Consider the following 19,513-nt stretch of genomic DNA (forward strand, 5'->3'; position numbering starts at 1 on the left):
TCACAAGTACAAGCTCCAGGGGTTCCTTGAACTCCCTGGCCTGCAGGAAACCTTTGGGGGCAGAGATGGAATTTGTTTTCCTGTTAGATATTTTTTTTCTGTACTTTCAGTCCTCGAAGTGAGGGTGGCTCGCCTCTCCTCAGGCCAGGATGATCAGTCTCCCAGGGCTGCTGTCAGTGTTCTCGCTGCAGGTTTAGGTACCAGACAGTTTTCTTGGGTCAACTAAAATGACTGACTGCTACTCCTTACTTAGCAGGAAGGTTAAATTCCTTCCCCTCCCAACTGCATTCTTCCTTTTCCCCTCTCCTCTCTAGGGATCCCACCTTGAACTCTTATATCAGACTTTCCCAAGCCTGTCCTGGAGGACCTCTAGCCAGACAAGTTTTCAGGATATCCACAATGAATATGCATGAGATAATATTTGCATGCTTTGGAGGCAGTGCATGCTAATTTATGGCAGGTACAAGAACCTCTACCTTATATAAAGTTTAAAAACCCCTCCCATTTAACCAGGACCATGCTATTTTTTTTTTTAATTCCACCTTATGTGATACTTCAAAGTGGAATTCCGTCTCCAGTGGGCTCACAATCCAGATTTGTACCTGAGGCAATGAAGAGCGAAGTGTCTTGCCTAAGGTCACAAGGAACATCAGTAGGATTTGAACCCTACCTTTCCTGTTTTTCAGCCCACTGCTCTAACCACTAGGCTACTCCACTCCTTTTTGTTAACTGAGAGACGGTAGAGACTCTCTTAAGGACATATATTTGTCCCCCAATCAGAAGCTAGGGGTTCTTACAGATGTAACAGATTTGCTAATGTGAACTGTGCCTCTCTGTCCACCAACAGTTATTGTTGGTGGACAGTAACTCGAGGTGGGGATTAGGTAAGAGTGTAGGGGGTTAGGGGCCACTTTGACATTCTACGTGACACCTACGAACAGAACAGTGATCTCATGAAGATTTGATGACCTTCGGAGTGAGGAAACTCACTTCAAGATGAGATTTGGGCAAGGTTCTCTCAGCCTAGCTTGATGGACTCTCTACCTGGGTAACATCAAGCTAGGTTGAGAGAACCTTGCCCAAATCTCATCTTGGAGTGAGTTTCCTCACTCCGAAGGCCATCAAATCTTCACAAGAGACCACTGTTCTGTTCGTAGGTGTCACGTAGAATGTCAAAGTGGCCCCTAACCCCCTACACTCTTACCTAATCCCCACCTCGAGTTACTAGGTATGGGCCATAATGTCATGGCCCATACCTATGGGCCATGACATTATGGCCAGTCTCTCTCTCTCTCTCTCTCTCTCCCCATGTCTGGGACCATTAACAATGGTCCCCCAGTGGTTGAATGCAGGAAATACAACAGGTTGGCACTTATCACAGAATCTGAAAAGGGTATCACAATTTGTGCTAACTTAGCTATACACCCCTTTTGCTATCGCATGCGGTACTTACCGCATTTTGATAAATCCAGGCCCAAGTAAGGTACACTGGATAGTGCCCCTGAAGTTATATGAAGCATCACTTTACACGTTTTAAACATTTTTTCAAAATTTTTTTAGATATTTCAGTAGGATACATAAGTGTGATGAATCCAGTTAATTACATATATAAAAAAATTGAAAATTAAACAAATTGAAAATTATAAAAATAGAAAAATTTTCTTACTGTGGGTTATTTGATGTGATTGATATTAGGATTGCCCCCACTGTTGGTGGATTAAAACTTGTCATGGCAAACTTTTGTTATAACATGTTTGTAAACATGCAAGAATAAAATTAGCCATTTTAAAATTTTTGCGCTTGTCCATATAATGTGTGTCTTACAGATGGAAAGAAATAAAGTGGTCACAATGATATGCTGTAATCAAAAAGTAGATTCTGGTGCATAACACTTAGATATCTAGGGTCTGTGTACTGGGAAAAGCCTTCCAGTGTTTCTGTTGCATAAAAATCAAACATACTAACAGTGCAGCCAGAATAAAAGGATTGAATCTGGAGCTTTATAGGTTTTACTAATGCCGAGTTAACCTGTATGGGATCCACCAAGTATTTGTACCCAGACTGGCCACTGCTGGAGACACAGGATGCTTGGCTCAATGGACCATGGTCTGACCCAGCATGGCATTTCAGATGTTCTTAGCAGGATCAGAAGAATTAAACCCTAAAGATTAATATTTTAACCTGCAGGATTTTCCACAGATTAGCAGTCAGTTTCCATGAAAGTTTACTGGAGATGCAAATAAGCTCCGTTATAAACTTTTGCCAGCTGAAAAACATAAACTGCACCTCATTGAGGTGTAGTTATCATTTTTGTAAAAACTGGCTAGCCAAGATATCTGCATGCCAGTTTTTGCTTAAATCTGAATTAATGTGCTGCTTTGCTTGATATTGCATCACAGTAGTTCATCAGCTCAGAATTTCACTAAATTTTCACGTGTAGCAGACTATACAACTAGGGTTTACTACTTGCAAGGAGGCAATTATGCAAGATTTTTCACAAAAGGAGCCAACGTAAGAAAACAAGTGCAAAATTCTAAAATTTCTGCAACATTTAAGAATTTCAGGCTATTTTGCACAATTTTTTGCATGTTGGCCCCTTTTGTGAAAAATCTTTGTAGCTTAGTACCTAGGCCTCCTAGAGTTCAACTAGAAATGGACTATGTCAGCTGTGCTAAGACTCCAGGAAGAAATGCATGCCACATTGGACTGATATCAAGGAATGGGGCATGATACAGCAGCCTTGCAACATTGCCAGAGACTCCTGACCTGTACTTAATTTTTCTGACATGCTATAAAATCTTTATAGCTGATTTCAAATCTTTCCAATATGACCTTGTCCAGCAGATAATTTCCTCTGTGCAGGAAAAGCAAATCAGCTCACGTTTGAAACAAATCCTGAGAAATCTTTCCCTACAGGTCTAAACTTCTTTACCCAATTGTCCTTTGTGTCCGACTATATATGTAGTTGGAAGGCAGTACTGGATAGCGTGGGTCACATTTATAGATACAGGATGCTGTCTCAAGGCAGTGCAGCAAGGTTCATGAGTGTGATGGGTAATATTTGCAACCCTCTTTCACCCACCACTTCCTGGGTCTTTGCCAGCTTTCAAGAAACCGAATTGTGTATACTATATAATATATATTATCTATGCCTGAACTGGTGTTGTCTGGCAGAGAGCAGCCTGGCAAGAAGTTAACCTTACTAAGTCATTACCATATAAGAAACACCACTCAGTTTGGAATAACTGCTTAAATAACATGTAGACATATGTACATTTTGTTACTCATTGTTGCGCTGGGAGTGGACCCTTGGCCTGGTGCAGGATTGGTACGGCCCTCCAGTCGGACCCGGAGGGCGCCTGCCACCAGGAGGCGGAGCACAAGCGGAGACAGAGGCTAGCTGGAGCTTCGTCAATAGCAACCTGGGGTTCCCTCAGGTTGAGCCCTTGGTTACCCAGGCCGCCTGGTCTTAGGTGGGCCTCGCAGGGTCTCCTAGAGAAAGAGTTCAAGGGAGTGCCCACCATGAACAAGGGTGCACGGTCGGTGTTCAGGCAAGGTAGTCCGGAGGTCGCAGGAGGCCAGAAAAGAGTGTCAGAGTATAGCGAGAAGCAATGCCAGAGTCTTGGCGTAGAATGGTCAGCCAGGCAGGGTCGGTAACAGAGGTCTGTCCGTGCGTAGTTCCAGGCAGAGGTCAGGTCAGGCAGCGATCAGAGAGTAGTCGGTGTTCCAGGCAGAGGTCAGGGCAGGCAGCGATCAGAGAGTAGTAGGGTTCCAGGCAGAGGTCAGGGCAGGCAGCAATCAAGTAGTAGTCAAGAACAAGCAAAGGTCAGTACCGTGAGATCAGTCCGAAGGGTACTACCAGGGATGGAGAGACGAAGGAGCAGGAGACACTGGAACTGGAGACACAGGAGATGCTGGAATGGGAGACACTGGAGACGCTGGAACTGGAGACACAGGAGACACTGGAACAGAGAGACTGGAACACAGGAAGGCAAACTTGCTATCACTAGGTGATCAACCCAATTGCCAAGGCAAGGAAGTGAAGTGAGGCACTTCCTTTTATACAGGAATCAATCCGGGTGCACCGCGGAGCTGGGACCCGCCCATGGCCCTTTAAGAGGCCGGTCATTCTGCGCGTGTGCCTAGGGGCGGGGCCGACGCCACAGAGGACGCCAAGCCCCGCCGTGAGGCCTGGCGTCGGGGAATGCCGCCACGGAACGCCGAGGCCGAGTGGAACTGGCAGCAGACTTGAGGGAGGCCGACCCGGGACTGGCTGGTGAGGAAGAAGAGTAAGCGAGCCCGGGAGTGGGCTGGGTGCGAGCGGGACGCGCAACAGTTATTGGTTTGGCTCACATAACTCCCAAATATGTTTGTCCAAAATATAATACATTGCTAGTAGTTTATATCAGCTAATTAATAAAAAGAAAACCAGCACAATAGTTTAGCAGAGATTATACTTGTATAAATGTAACCCCTGTTAAGGTACATAAAGTGTAACCAGTTGCTGCAAGTCCAAACCTTTCACTAGTTACTGGGGTTCTCTGAAAGTCATCGAGGAGATGGTGCAGTGGACCAGGCTCAGAGAGTGATCTTTCCTGAACAGGGAAACCTTTCCCTCTGTGAATAAGCTGATGCCTCCCTAACAGGCCAATACAGTAAGGAGCGCGGGAGAACGAGTGCTCCGTGTTAAGCATCCGCTCTCCCAACGCGCGCCCAGCCACCAGTCCTGGGTGCACGATACTATATTTAAATGAGGTCACGCTAAAAAGGGGGTGCTAGGGATAATAGCGTGTCCCTAGCGCCCCCTTAGCAGCGGAAACCCAGGAGATGTGGCTGTCAGGGGGTTCAGAAAACCAACACTCAATTTTACAAGCGTCGGTTTTCCGAACCTGCTGACAGCCTTGGGTTAGGAAAACAGACGCTGGTAAAATTGAGCATCCGTTTTTCTACCCTGACCGGCCAGCACATTTATTTATTTATTTATTTTAACCTTTTTGGTTCTTCCGACTTAATATCGCTAGGATATTAAATCAGAGGGTGTACAGAAAAGCAGTATTTTCTGCTTTTCTGTACAATTTCTGAGCATTAAATGTGCGGATCGGCGGCACATTTATTTTTCTATATCCCAGCGAATGACTAATAGCCTCATCAACATGTATTTGCATGTGACGAGCGCTATTAGTTTCTGGGGGGGGGGGGGGGGTTGGTCGCTCGTTTTTGATGTGCTAAACCCCTTACAGTATAAGGGGTAGTGGAGGCGCGTCGAAAATGTGCGTCCAATCGCGTGTTAAACAATGCGCTCGGTTAGGCGCATTTTAGTGTATCGGCCTGTAAGTGAAATTACTTCTTCGGGCTAAGACCATGTCGCATGCATTTGCACCTCAGATGAACCCAAACCCTGGAACAAAGAGCTCAGGCCGCACTATGGATTAGTGGTTCCAATAATGCCAGATTTATTAAACACAAAAATGAAGAGTCCATGACAAGCTCCACTTCCACAGTAAACAGGCAGTGAGTAGCAAAAACAACCTTTTCTTGTCCGCATGGGAATTCATTTAAGGCAAAATCCTGAATAGTTCATCTGAAGAAAAGTGAGTCACTTACTCTGTTCTTCGCAGCTGAGATAAATGATGAGATTTCCAAGAGGCAGGCTTGTTCTGATTCGCGTTGTTGCCATCATTCCTCACAGAAGCTAGGCCTAAGAGTTGAGAACTATCTTCATTACCTTTTGGGGGGAGCAGAGACAAATTGCAGGCAAATAGCCTAAAGGAATTTTTTTCAAAATTGGCCCCCAGGGTATCTGAATGTGACTCATTCATGTGCTTTCTATGCAACAGTTGCTTCAGCACCTCCCAAAAGCACACTGAGCTAATCCTTGAGAGGTACATCATGTGACCTAGAGCCTGACAGAACTGAGACAAAAAATCTCCAACATAAATTTCACCTTTTTCCTAAAAATCTAAGTAGAGCACATCCTAGACCAGGGGTGAGCAAGCAGCTGCAATCCCCTTCCATCCATGCAAGTTTGGTTACATCCATCATATATCCTGGATTTCTGGTCTGGTAAAGTGTCTTGCCAACCAATCAGCTTTTGAGCCAATTGCCAAGTAATGAGACGACCACAATGCCAGCCAGTGGCTCAAACACACACAAAGACATTTGCTGCTGTGCTGCTTCTCTTGTGCTCATTCGGTGAGTTCCTCCCTGCCCCAGCACCGCCACAGCCTGCTACCCCTCTAAAAGCTCAGCCCAGCCACCCCAGACAGAAACCTCACTAATACTACACAGACATCTCCTTCTCGTTCACCCCCTCCCTTTCTATGACAGTAGCTTGCCTCCACTTCTCAAGATTTCTCCCACTCCAGTATACTCTCACTTTACCTTGTGACACACAGTCTGCTGTTTTTATGATTCCCTAAGCTCTGCTCTGCCTAGGCAGGAGAGACCAGAAGTGATCCACTGCCTGCTTCCTCCAAGGCTTAAGAAAAAGAAGATTAAGCCCTGGCCAAGACTAAATGCATCTCTGCTGCAGCAGAGACTGGGGAGAACCTGGATCACGACAGCAGAGCTCCAGATGGAATTCTGCTTTCCCATGTGGAGCCAGGACTGCTGCAAGGGTATTAGGTACCCTAGGCAAACCTTTCAGCCCTGCATCCCCAGCTCCACCCAGACAATTGAAAAGTATGCATTTGTAATAAGATTTTACATGAAAAAGGTCATTTAGTCTTCTGAAATAACTATATTTACATGCACTGCTGTGATGTCAGACATAAAAACCTGCAAAAAAAGTAAAAGAAATATTTGGAACTCATATGGTATTAGGCCCCTATTGTAACACATGTTGGGTATGGGCTGGGCCTTAAGAAAGCCACGAGTAAAGTAAATTACGATTACAATATAGTAAACCCTCCCATATCAAAACAGCAGTAACAGCCAGCACTCACAGTAACAACCCTACCTATGAAAAAGTAACACTACAAATATTACACCAGGCCCTAAAACATCAGTACATCTCCTATTAGAAAAAAGAACCAGCCAAGCTGCTATAGATCCCTACACAAACTATACCCAAACAAAAAACCTCACATTGGTCTGGCACAGGCAGAATACAGACAGACTTTCATCAAATACAGAATAAAGAGAATAAAGTATAAAAAAACATTCAGACAAAAACTGAACTGGAAACTGCAATAAGCCAGACAGTATATGAAAACCAGAAATCTTACCATTCTTCAAAAAACATCAAACAATAAAAGCAAGAAATATAAAACATAATAATAAAACCATACTAAACAAAGAGCAAATATTTGAAAACAGCAGATGAACAGAATATTCAATAAATGAAAACTCCTAGAGTCCAATATTTTAAAAAACTTAGCTGCATAAGTCTACTTATCCGGCTAAGTGATGCCGCTGAACATCTGGCTACAGTCAGCAGGCACCACTTAGCTGGATAAGTAACTTATCTGGCTAAGATTTTAGCCAGATAACTTGGGCAGGGAATGGGCAGATCAGATAGGTGTCAAGTTAGCCAGATAACTTATCCGGCTAACTCTGGTTGGGCCACAGGGCTGTCCTAAAGTTTGCTGGATAAATTTAAGATAGCTGGGTATATTCAGTGGCGTTGTAGTGCCGCTGAATATCCCGGCTAGGTTAACCAGATTAGTTTACCTGGCTAACTTGCCGAGCCACTCAGTGCCTGAATATGGAATACATACATTTTTTTTTTAATTGATGTTTTTAAATATTATTAGTGTTTGGGAGATATATCAAACACCACCCAATAATTAAAACTAATAAGGATAAAAAAAATGTCACTACACTACGTACCTGGGAATATTTGATTTCCAGTCTTCCTAAGATTGACTTGGATTATTAGCAGAAGAGAGGGGGATGCACAAACTTTCTATTTCCTCCCCCTTTCACACACATCCATGCACACACTCTCTCATATACACACACATGCTAGCAGGCTCCCAATTTCTCTCACAGGGGCACATACACAAGCTGGCTCCCATCTCTTTCTCTCACACAGGCACACACTCAAGCAGGCTCCCAAACTCAGACTCTCTCAGGCACACACTCAAGCAGGCTCCCAAACTCACTCTCTCTCTCTCTTTCTCTCATAGGCACACACAGAAGCAGACTCCCAAACTTTCTCTCTCACACAAGCACACACAAACAAGCTCCCAAACTCTCTCACACAATTGTGCCTCTGTTCATTCTTTGGTCCCGCTGGCTTGGGCTCCAGCGGCTGCTCACCGCCCAGTCTCCCTTCTTTTCATTCGGACCCGCTGGCCTGGGCTTTGGTGGTGGCCCACTGCCATGTCGCTCTTCTTTTTCTTCGGCCTTGGTTCTGGCAGTGGTCCGTATCCTTTCCTCCTCCTCCTTTGGCTGCCGGCGGCTTCTTTAGGCCCTTCGCTCACCAGAACGCAGGGTCACAGCACAGCAAGCAACCAATTCAGAAGTCATGCTGCTGCCTTTCATCATGGGACCAATGTGAGAGGCCCACCAGAGCATGCCTGAAGCCCCAATAGCCAAACCGCCCTTGAAGCGTTGATTTTCGTGACTACTGTTTGCCAGTTGTTTTTTGTGGCTGTCCACCAGTAAGGAAAACCAACGCCGATAAACTCGGCATCAGTTTTTGTGACCGGTGTACGGCAGTCACGAAAACCGATTGGGTTCGCGTTAGCAAGGATGCGCTAGGGTCACGCAAGCGCATCCTTGCTAACGTGACCCTCTAATTTAAATATTGCATGGCACCCCCCTCCCCACTTGGGGGCACCTGGGGCGCATTAAGAGAGTGGGTGCTGACTGTTCAGTGCCCACTTTCTATGCGACTTTATTGCATCAGCCCCCTAATGCACTGAGAGATCCAATTATTTCTTCTTCCCTTTACCAGGAAATTAGTTGCACTCAGAAGTCGATATTAAAATTATTTGTCTGGCAAAGTTTGGGGCATAGTCTCTATGGATGTTGTTTCATTGTACACAAATGTTTCTCACACTGTGGCATTAGACGTAGTACAAGATATTTTGACTTCAGCAGTTCACCGCATTCCATCATTTTTGCTTAAATTGACTGAATTGGTCCTTAAGCGGAATTATTTTTCATTTGATGACAAATGTTTTCTCCAAATACATGGCATCGCCATGGGGTCTGCAGTTGCTCCTACCATCGCCAATCTTGTAATGAACAGGTTAGAGACACAGATGATTTATGAATCCCCTTCTTTTCAGCATATACATCTGTGGATTCGATACATTGATGACCTTTTTTTCATTTGGACATCAGATCAACCTGGGCTACAGCAATTGCTGCAATGGTTGAACACCATAGACAGTGATATCAAATTCACATCAATGGTTGACAATCATCGATTATCCTTTTTGGATGTTATTTATTTATTTATGTTTTTTATATACCGGTCTTCTTACATTATATGCAAATCAAATCGGTTTACAGAGAACTATTAAAAGGTTTGCTTGGGAGCAATTACATATAACGAATAACTTTTTGAACAAACAGATAAATAGAACTTTTTAAACAATAGTTACATAAATAAATATATTAGACAAATACACTGAATTATAAATGTAAATGTCTTAATGTTTTAAATAAAACTTTTAAATAGCCTTTATAAAAGGAAGAAAAAATAAAAATAGATAACCAAAGGACAACGTCTAACTCAAACATGATGTTAGGAATTATTCCTATTCCTAAATGTATAGATGTCTTGCTGGAAAACAGAAATCATTGGAAAAACTAACTTCCGCTTGAGTGCATTAACGTTATGATCGTCAAGAATGGCAACCAACTCCATACCACTCTCTACCGTAAGGATATCGACAGAAATAACCTTTTGAAATATCAGAGCTTTCATCCGAGAGCGTTTAAAAATGGGCTTCCAGTAGGCCAATTTTTTTGTCTGCGACGTATCTGTTCATCATTACAAGATTTTAAATTTCAGGCATACGAGTTAGAGCAACGTTTCTTCGAGAGAGACTATCCATTACATCCAGTTCGAACAGCATACAAACGGGCCCTATATTCCCCTAGAGAGGCACTTCTTACATATCAATCACGTGACAGTGAACCTCGGGATGTATATGTTTTGCAATTTACTAATAAAGCACCAGAGATCGTCAAAAGTATCCATAAACATTGGTATGTACTCCAACTACATCCTGAGTTTAAGGAACCACCTCTTGTCTCTTTCCAACGAGGCAAAAATATTAAAAACCATTTAGTAAGAGCAGCGCTTCCAATGTCTGTCTCTACACAGCCCGTTGGTTATCATGGAATTTGTGGGCACTGTGATATGTGCCAGTTCGCTATGACAGGTGGGGCCTGGAAAGATCCACTCACAGATTTGGAATACAGTAAGCAATTTTCCACTAATTGTGATTCCCGTGATGTAGTGTACTTGATACAATGCTCTTGTCCTTTGTTATACATTGGTCGTACATCAAGACCCATCAGAATACGTTTGAGAGAACACAGAAGTAGATTGAACACATGCAATATGGAAGCTCCTATTGTAATACATTGTTTGACAGCTTGCCGTGAGTTCCCCGATCTTCGGTGGACTATTTTGGATCAAGTCTTTGCCACCAGTAGAGGGGGGAGACATGAAATCTTTACTGAATTATAAGGAGCAAAGATGGATCTTTAAATTGGGCTCGGAATTTCCCCACGGCATGAATGAATCCATCGAGTGGACATCACTCGTTTAAAGGGCTGTTTTTTCCAATCAATTCTTTGTGTTTTGCTGAGACTCTTTCTGATTGGTTACTTTTGAGGCAGTACGTAGCCTCAAATATGTCAGCTTCAATATGGCGGATCCTGCTCTATGCCGTACGCTATAGGAGTTGGCGTCGTCTTTTCTAACTCGTAAGTCTTTGGACAATGTGTTTGGTGAAGATCGATGACATGAATGTTTAATGTATTTTCGTTACACTTTTTCAGACTTTAAGGCCCCTGAAGAAGTTTTTCGAAACACCAGCGGTGTCAGGCGCATTGACTGAACAAGGCTGAGGAGCCGCTTGTTCATTACGTTGGAAAAGATAAGATAAGTAGACCTTTCCATACCTAAGTGGTGTTAATAGTTCACTCTGCAAAAAAAGCTTACCTTCGCTAAAATTAAGAAGGAACAGTGTATATGTATTTCAATACGGCATTTTTTCAACATGTTATGCAACAGAAGGACTCTCTAAAAATTGAAAAATTAACAAAAAAAGAGAATTTGGGATACCCTGTGATTATTTCATGAGTGCTTACACATAAATTTTAAAGTGCTTGAGTGTTTGAAACACCAGTCCTGGTATATATGAATATTCACTCACTTATGAGGGTAAACCCGTCCGATTATAAATAATAACGTTGTTGTATGTGATTCCTGTTTTTGATATAGTGTTATTACATCACATACCTTACCAGTTCTTTCGATTTTTATGATATTTTTCCTGGCAGTATTTTATCACTGAGAAAAATACTGTGGGATTCACAAACCTGTAATACTTGGTAATATGCCATGGCTTAGTAAATGACTTCCAAAGAGAAACCAGCCCAGCTGGGCTTTCTACATTCATCCACCCACTCAAGGAAAAAAGGAGGCAGAGCTGAGTAGGGCCATCTGCCTCTACCTTTCCATTCCTTCCTGTGGAGGAACCACAGAGGTAAGCCTCCTGGACTATGACTCCCAGTTGAAATGGTGGAAACCACTTTCCCTTTCACTACCAAAATGAATAAAGAATAGAAAAGGAGGCAAACCACTGACTTCAAGCTCCACCAGAAGAGAGAGAAGCCAGAGAGATAAACCACCAGCCCCACTGCTGCTGAAAGAGAGAGAATCCAGAAAAGGAAGCTACCTGCTCCACCAATGCCAAAGAAGAGAAGAACCGAAAAGAACAGATACCATGTGCTCCAGTGCAGCCAGAAGAGATGGAGAGTCAGAGACAGAGAAGTAACTCATCTGCCTCACTTTGGTATAGGTAGAGAAGGATAAGAAAGGCGGGAAGTCTTCAGCTGAAAGAAAGGAGTAAGAGAGGAGAGGAGCTAGTGATATTTTCTACATTTATAAATGTTATTTAATTAGATTAATTTGATCTTCCACCTTTTCCTAGGTAAGACACAATGTGAATTACATGAAAATAATAAGTGATACATTGAGCAAAAATAAGGGAAACATAAAACATAAAACAATCAATAATATGAGCAAACTATAAGGCAAACTCCACTCCATGGTGAGACCACACCTTGAACACTGTGTACAATTCTGGTCACCGCATCTCAAAAAAGATATAATTGCGATGGAGCAGGTACAGAGAAGGGCTACCAAAATGATAAGGGGAATGGACCACAAAGTATTGAATAACTGATATTATCATCGGTGCATCAACCCCAGCTAACTGCATATACATTCTTTGAAACCAGTTTAATGTGGTAAACATTTGCCTCTGCATTTTTAGGTATTCTTAATAAAATTTTGTGATTATACAAACATATGATGATATTGTAAACATATGAGAAGCTCATTTTTAATGTAAGGAAGCATATATGTCAATATCCCCGATGAAGCCATAGGCATTGGCGAAACAATGGGTATGTATGTATGTGTTGTGAAAGTTTCTTTTGAAAAATTGTATAATTTGCACATTATTAAATGCTTGTAAAAAATATTGTAGGATTGTCTTTATGGGAATAGATTATTGTATATAGTAAACATGTTTCTTTTTTAATTTGTTTGTATTTAATAAAAATATTTCATTCATATTTTGGGTATTGTGTATTTTTGTATTAAATATTTCTAATAACATAACCTGAGAAGTAGAAAATATAGCCCATTAAGTGTCATGTCTCTGAATGCTTGGGCTTATGGACATTTTCATTAAACTTGGTATAGAAAGTGAAGGCATTTGGTTTTATATATCAGTGCATATAATTAATTAATTAGGATGTTTGAATTTTACAAAGTGGGGAGGGCTGCTTTGGGCTGTTAGTGGGGGTTCTCAATATGGCTAGGGTTGAGAATCATTGTATTGTAGGATAAAGTTGTGAAACCTGGAGAGATGTACAGTAACCATATGTTCTCTTAATTGCTGATTTTTCTTCTGAATATTCTCTCTATACTTTTAATGTTCCATTCCGCATTCTTCTCCATCCCTATGCAGTGTACTGGCATAAGCAATTGCTGATTTCTCTCCACAGTGACTGCACTTGTGATCTGAGTTTTGTTAATACACTTTGAGTTGTATTTTGTACAAAAGACACTTAGGGGTAGATTTTCAAAGGGTTATGCATGTAGGTTACGCGTGCAACCCCCTAAAACCTACCCCAAACCCCCCCTGCGCGCGCCGAGCCTATCTTGCATAGGCTGCCGGTGCGTAAGTCCCGGGGCTTTCCTGGGGGGGGGGGCGTGTTGCGGCCAGCGCATCATCAGGGGCGTGTCGGGGGCATGCCGCAGCATCATTGGGGGCATTCTGGGGGCGTGGCTGCGGCCTCCGGACTGGACCGCGGCCGGCCCAGCAGGCGTAACTTGTGCAACAAAGGTGGGGGGGGGGAGGTGTTTATATAGGGCTGGAGGGGTGGGTTATGTAGGGGAAGTTGCGGGGGCGGGGGGGGGTGGTGGAAGGGAACGGAGGCAGGCTGCGCAGCTCGGCACACGCAGGCTGGTGATTTTGGGCAGCCTTGCGCGCGCCGACCCCGGATTTTAATGGCTACGCACGTATCTATTGAAATCCGGCGTACTTTTGTTTGCGCCTGGTGCGCGAACAAAAGTACGTGCGCGTGTAGTTTTATAAAATCTGCCCCTTAGAGAAACCAAGTGCTTTCGCTTTCTATAGCAAATTTAATGAAAATGTTCATAAGCCCAAGCATTCAGAGACATGAACACTTCAGATCTGCTATATTTTCTACCTTTATTAGAAATACTTAGCTATGTGAGTTTGGAAAGGCTTACAACATGCAAAGAACTGTAGAAATATACAGTATTTGCTAGCTTAGCTGATGAAACAATTTAAAAAAACTGTATCCAGAATGTTGCTAAAAGACTAAAAAAAAATCTTTATGATAAAATGCATTTAATGTATTACTCAAAACTGAGTCTTGATCAGGAATAAGAGTTTTATAAATCTGAAATATTACCTATAGCAGTATTCTATCCTTTGAAGTAGAATAAGGCCCTATCAAGCTCCTCTCCAGGAGAGCACCTTACTCTGTTTTGAAGGAAAGGGTAGCATTGTAGGTAATAAAATTATTTTTAAAATTCCTAATTTTCCATATGGAGACGAGTGGCTGTCTTTTTTATGTGGATATTGTCTGATGTACTCTTGTTAATAATTTTCCTTGATATTAAAGAATTTTAGTCATTTTATGAACACTTTTAGCAGAGATACTTGTTTTCTGAAACTCTCAGGGGAAAATCAAGAATAGCAAATAATGTAACACATGCAGGTAAGAAGCAATTTCCACATTTACAGCAATTTTCACGTTCCTGGTATTCATTCACGTGACCAGCTACAGGTATCTCCCATTATGTACTCTTTACCTCTTTTTCTAGATGTACAAGGGTATCCTAAAACAATATTACAAAAATGTCCATTTTAGATTTAATGAAAAATATTCAAGCACTGTAGAATTATTAGGTTTTTTTTCTGTTTTTCAACACAGATTACATTCCAGTACAGTAAGTATTTCCCTATCCCCAGAGGGCTTACAACATAAGTTTGTACCGGATACAACAGAAGGTAAAGTGACCTACCCAAGAACACAAGGAGCAGCAGTGGGATTTAAATGCTTCATAGCCCACTGTTCTAACTACTAGGCTACTCCTCCATGCCTGTACACATTCAGCTAAGGGTTGGGTAAATAGGATGTTTTAGGATGCACAGACATATTTGGTGGAATAATGATTATCACTATGGCATATCAAAAATAATTTGCAAGGTATGAAAATGTTCATTAAATTTATTGATTTGGCCCTAAGACTCTACCTATTTTTGGTTTTGAATTAGATCCTTTTCTCTCCTTTCTTCTGAAAAATCTAGATCCACTACTGGCAGAAGCTGTTTGAAACAGGCAGTGATTTCATAAGCAGAGTATACGGTAATACTCAGAAGTACTCAGGCTGCTATGAAAATACCGTATCTGCTACATCGAGGCTGCTGCTGCACCTTCAGTGATTAACATTTAGAGTAATTTTTCACATGCCTTCAAGATTATGCTTTTCTGACAATAAAATGTTAAATCATGCTGTGACCTCAGCAGATACAATATATGCATAAATATGTTCACCTGGAGGTTAGTTACCTCTGTAATATGACTCTCCTCCGGGTCACTCAATTATTTTTCAAGGTCTTCTCATGTTATCAAGAAAATTGCTCACCCTGTAAAAATGTTCTAGCAGTCATTTTGTTATGGGTTTGACAGTTGCTTGGTTTTAATTGTAAATATTACTACTCTTAATATAAAGCTTGGAAATAACCAGCATAGAGCAACATTACTGTTTTTAACATAAGGCTTGGAGGTAAGGGTAGTATCTGCCACTCTGTGCAGTTTAACAGAAACACAGGGGTAACCTGCCTGGAATAGCAGTTATAAGAAACTTGCTGGGCCGACTGGATGGATCCTTTGTTCTTTTTCTGCCATCATTACAAGATTATTAAGTCCCTTTGGCTCTTTCCAGCTCCATATTCTTGAACCAAAGTCATTTATGCACTTATTGATTTCTTGCGTAGTGGTATGAAGAATTCTAGGACTGATTTAATCAGTTTCAGCAAACATCTCTGCCCTAGGTTTGAAATATTTCTCAGTCTGATTTTGCAGCTGTGTTCTGATCTCTTCTCTCCTTTTCCACAATGATCCAAGCATTCTTTAAATAAAATAAATATTTTAAAAATCTGACAAAGTCTTTTCTATACCGTCGCTAAGTTATATACCATCGCAATGGTTTACATGTAGGCACATAAGTAAGTTTGGAGTAAGCATACTATAGTACATTCTAACAGGTGCCATTAAGTTTCGGTTACATTAAATCATAAAACTACGTACAAATGTTTAGTGATGTAGGTTCTGGCCAGGTGTACCTAGAAGGTACTTTTACAGGTTAAAAAAAAAAAAAAAAAAATCACATTTACTGTGTTATATTATTACATTCATTGTGTACTCAATTTGTTAAAATATTGTAATGCACATTTATGAGAATAGTGCTGTGTGCCGGTGCTCTTCTGTTTATTCCAGTGTATTTTCTATTCTCCGGTCTCTTTATAAAAGGCTTGTTTAAAAAGCCATGTCTTTAGACTTCTCTTGAATGTTTTGGGGTCTCTCTGTAATCTGGTCGCCAAAGGCATTATGTTCCAGAGTGTGGGTCCTGCTAAAGACAATGCCCTTTCTCTTACCTGGGTTAGTCTCGCTGTCTTGACTAAGGGAATGGTTGAGAGCTTTGTTTGCTGAACGAAGGTTCCTGTGTGGTACGTGTACCCATAGTGCAGTGTTTAGCCAGTCCGCTTTTTCATCATGTATTAGTTTATGTATGGTGCATAGTGCTTTGTATTTTATTCTTTGTTCTATGGGTAGCCAGTGAAGTTCGGCCAGATTTGTTATATAGTCTCTTTTTCCAGTTAGTATTCTTGCTGCTATGTTTTGTAGAATTTGAAGCGGTCTTATTGTTGTATTTGGGAGTCCTAGAAAAAGTGTATTACAATAATCGGTACTGGCAAAAACTAGTGCCTGAAGCACTGTTCTGAAATCTGCAGGAGTTAGTAATGGTTTAAGTTTTCTGAGGATCAAGAGTTTAGCATAGCCTTCTTTTACTTTTAGCGATATGTGTTTTAGATTAATTTCAGGGTCCATTATTATTCTAAGGTTCCTTACTTTTTCCGCTAGTTCTATTTTCTGGTTGTTTTTGAGTATAATTGGGGTTTGAATGATTTCAATATTTTTTCTAAGTGTAGAAATTCCATTTTTTCAATATTGATCACTAGTTCCATTCAGTTTAATAGTTGTTTTATGATGTCTAGGTACATGTTAGCTAGGTTTAATGTTGTTTCTATTGTGTTGTCGATTGGTAGAATTAATTGAATATCATCTGCATAGATGTAATGTATGATTCCTAATCCTGCTAGTAGATGGCATAATGGAAGCATGTATATGTTAAAGAGGGTTGCGGACAAAGCTGATCCCTGCGGTACACCTGTTTCAAGATTGAATTTGTCTGATAGTGTGTTGTTGATCTGAACTTGAAAGAACCTATTTTTTAAGATATGAGCTGAACCAGTTTATTGTTTCATTGTGTAGTCTAATCTCTTCTAGTCTTTTTAGTAGAATTTTATGGTTTATTGTGTCAAAGGCTGCTGATAAGTCTAACAATATTAGAATGTATTGTTTTCCACTATCAAAACCTCTTATGTTGTCTGTGAGAGGAGTGTCTTGGTACTGTAGTGTTTGCGAAATCCATGTTATGACAGATATAGTAAGTTATTGTTATCAAGGTGTTCCGCTAGTTATTTCTGTATCATTTTTACTATTAATTTGGCTAATAAGGGTAGATTTGAGACTGGACGGTAGTTGTTTAGGATCAGGGGGTTACTGTTTTTTTTCTTTGATTGGTTTTATAATTGCTCCTTTTAGTATATCTGGAATTGTTCCTTCTTTTAGGGATGTTTATAAGCTTAGCTAAGGTTGGGGAGACTGTGTTGGCTGCTTTTTTTTTAATGTCAAATGTTGGTATTGTGTCGATTTTGTGTGGAGCCGGGTTTAGATTTTTTAGTATGGATTCTACTTCTAGCTCTGATATTTCAGTGAATGAGGACCATTGAGTAATGTCTCTTTTTTGCAATTTAATTTCTTGTTTGGAAGTTTGGATCTTATGTTTGTAATTTTGTTGCTGAAGAATTTAGCTATTTCGTTGCATTTTGATTCTGGTAGACTTAGGGGTGATTCTTGTTTGTCATTGGTGAGATTTGCTACTATGGAGAATAAGGTTCTTGGGTTGTTAGCGAACTTCTCAATTTTGTTAGTATAGTATTCTTTTTTTAATGGTCAGGATTAAATTTTTGTAAAAGGCAAGCTGTTTTCTGAATTTGGTTAGGGTTTCGGTTGTTTTGAGCTTTCTCCATTTTTTCTCTATTTTCCTGAGAGTTCTTTTTGTATCTTTTACTTTTTCGTTGTGCCAGGGATTAACTTGCTTTGCTTCTTTTTTACACATTACTTTGATGGGGTTTATTTCATCTGCTATCCTTTTGGTTGAGTTCCGTTGTGGAGCTGCAGTTATTCTAGTCAATATTTGTGAGTTTTTCCTCTAGTTTGACTTTTAGTTTTTCATTATTATAGGGTGGACGGTACTTGAATTCTATCGGTTTATGATTTAGTTTCGTTTGTGGTTTAAGGAATTTAACATTGGCATGAATCCGGAAATGGTCTGATCAAGGTATTTGAGTGTAGTCAGTTTTAACATGTTCTAAACATTTGTGGTTGATGAAGGTGAGATCGAGAGAGTGTCCCACTTTGTGTGTTGAGTTTCTGTTATTAATGAGAAACCTAATGCTGTCATAGTGTCTACAGTGTCCAGCATGTATCAGTTAACGGGTGGACATCCATGTGAAGATTAAAGTCGCCTAGCACTATGGAGGGTTTAGATATGTTTAAGTGTGTTGTAAGAAACTCGATTAGTGGTGAGATATTTAAGTCAAGGAGGGTGGGTGGACAGTAAATGAGGCATATTTGTATGTTGCTAGTATCAAAGATGGCGATTTCTTGATTTGTAGGGGGAGTTATTGGGATTTACATTTAAAGGTTTTTTCACTAATTAATAAGAGCCCACCTCCTCGCTTATTTATTCTGGGTACTGAGAAAACTTCATAATTTCTATGTGCTATTTGATTTTTTAGAACTACATCTGATTTTTTTTTAGCCATGATTCTTTATGGGTCGTCTTCATTTCTATTTCATCTAAAAATGACCCTTTTTGAAGATCTACTAATGTTAGCATGATTGATTTCTTTCTCTAAATCTCTTATAGTCAGCTTGGTGTCCTATCTCATTTGTGTTTTGCTCATATTGGGGTCAAGGCGAAACAGGCATTTTATCAGAGAAACGCCAAACTGTGATTCTGAAGGCTGGAGAAGTCCTTCTGTCTTAGGAGCAACCTCTCCAAATGGGTTTATTTTGTGCCTTCTTTGGCAGGCATGAACCTTATTTGCAAGCCAGAGTATGTTGGGAATGATCTCAATTTACTGCTACTGCCATTAACATGTGCATTGTGCCATGAGAGTTTCTATCTTCTGGCTGAAGCCTATAATAATTGCCTAAACTCTTACAGAAACATCATCAATATAACCAAGAAAGAATTCTTCTCAAAAAAGATCCACCACTTTATCTTCGACTCTAGAGCTCTGTTTTCCTATGTGTCAGCCCTCACTAAACCAACTACCCCTCTTATACCAGACACACAAGCATCCAACAAAGCCAACGAACTGGCGGTCTACTTTGAGAAAAAAATAGACACCCTCCTCGC

General features: G+C 40.9%; 1 protein-coding gene across 1 annotated transcript in view; it reads left to right on the forward strand.

The window, feature by feature from the left end:
- COMTD1 (catechol-O-methyltransferase domain containing 1) overlaps nucleotides 1-12,719 on the forward strand; it is a 73,436-nt gene extending 60,717 nt beyond the window's left edge. The window contains exon 8 of the transcript XR_003857826.1: nucleotides 10,969-12,719. The gene's annotated coding sequence lies outside the window, so the exon portion shown is untranslated. The remainder of the gene's footprint in view (nucleotides 1-10,968) is intronic.
- Nucleotides 12,720-19,513: the final 6,794 nt, after the last annotated feature.

Source organism: Rhinatrema bivittatum, chromosome 7 (genome assembly GCF_901001135.1).
Source record: "Rhinatrema bivittatum chromosome 7, aRhiBiv1.1, whole genome shotgun sequence".
NCBI lineage: Eukaryota > Metazoa > Chordata > Amphibia > Gymnophiona > Rhinatrematidae > Rhinatrema > Rhinatrema bivittatum.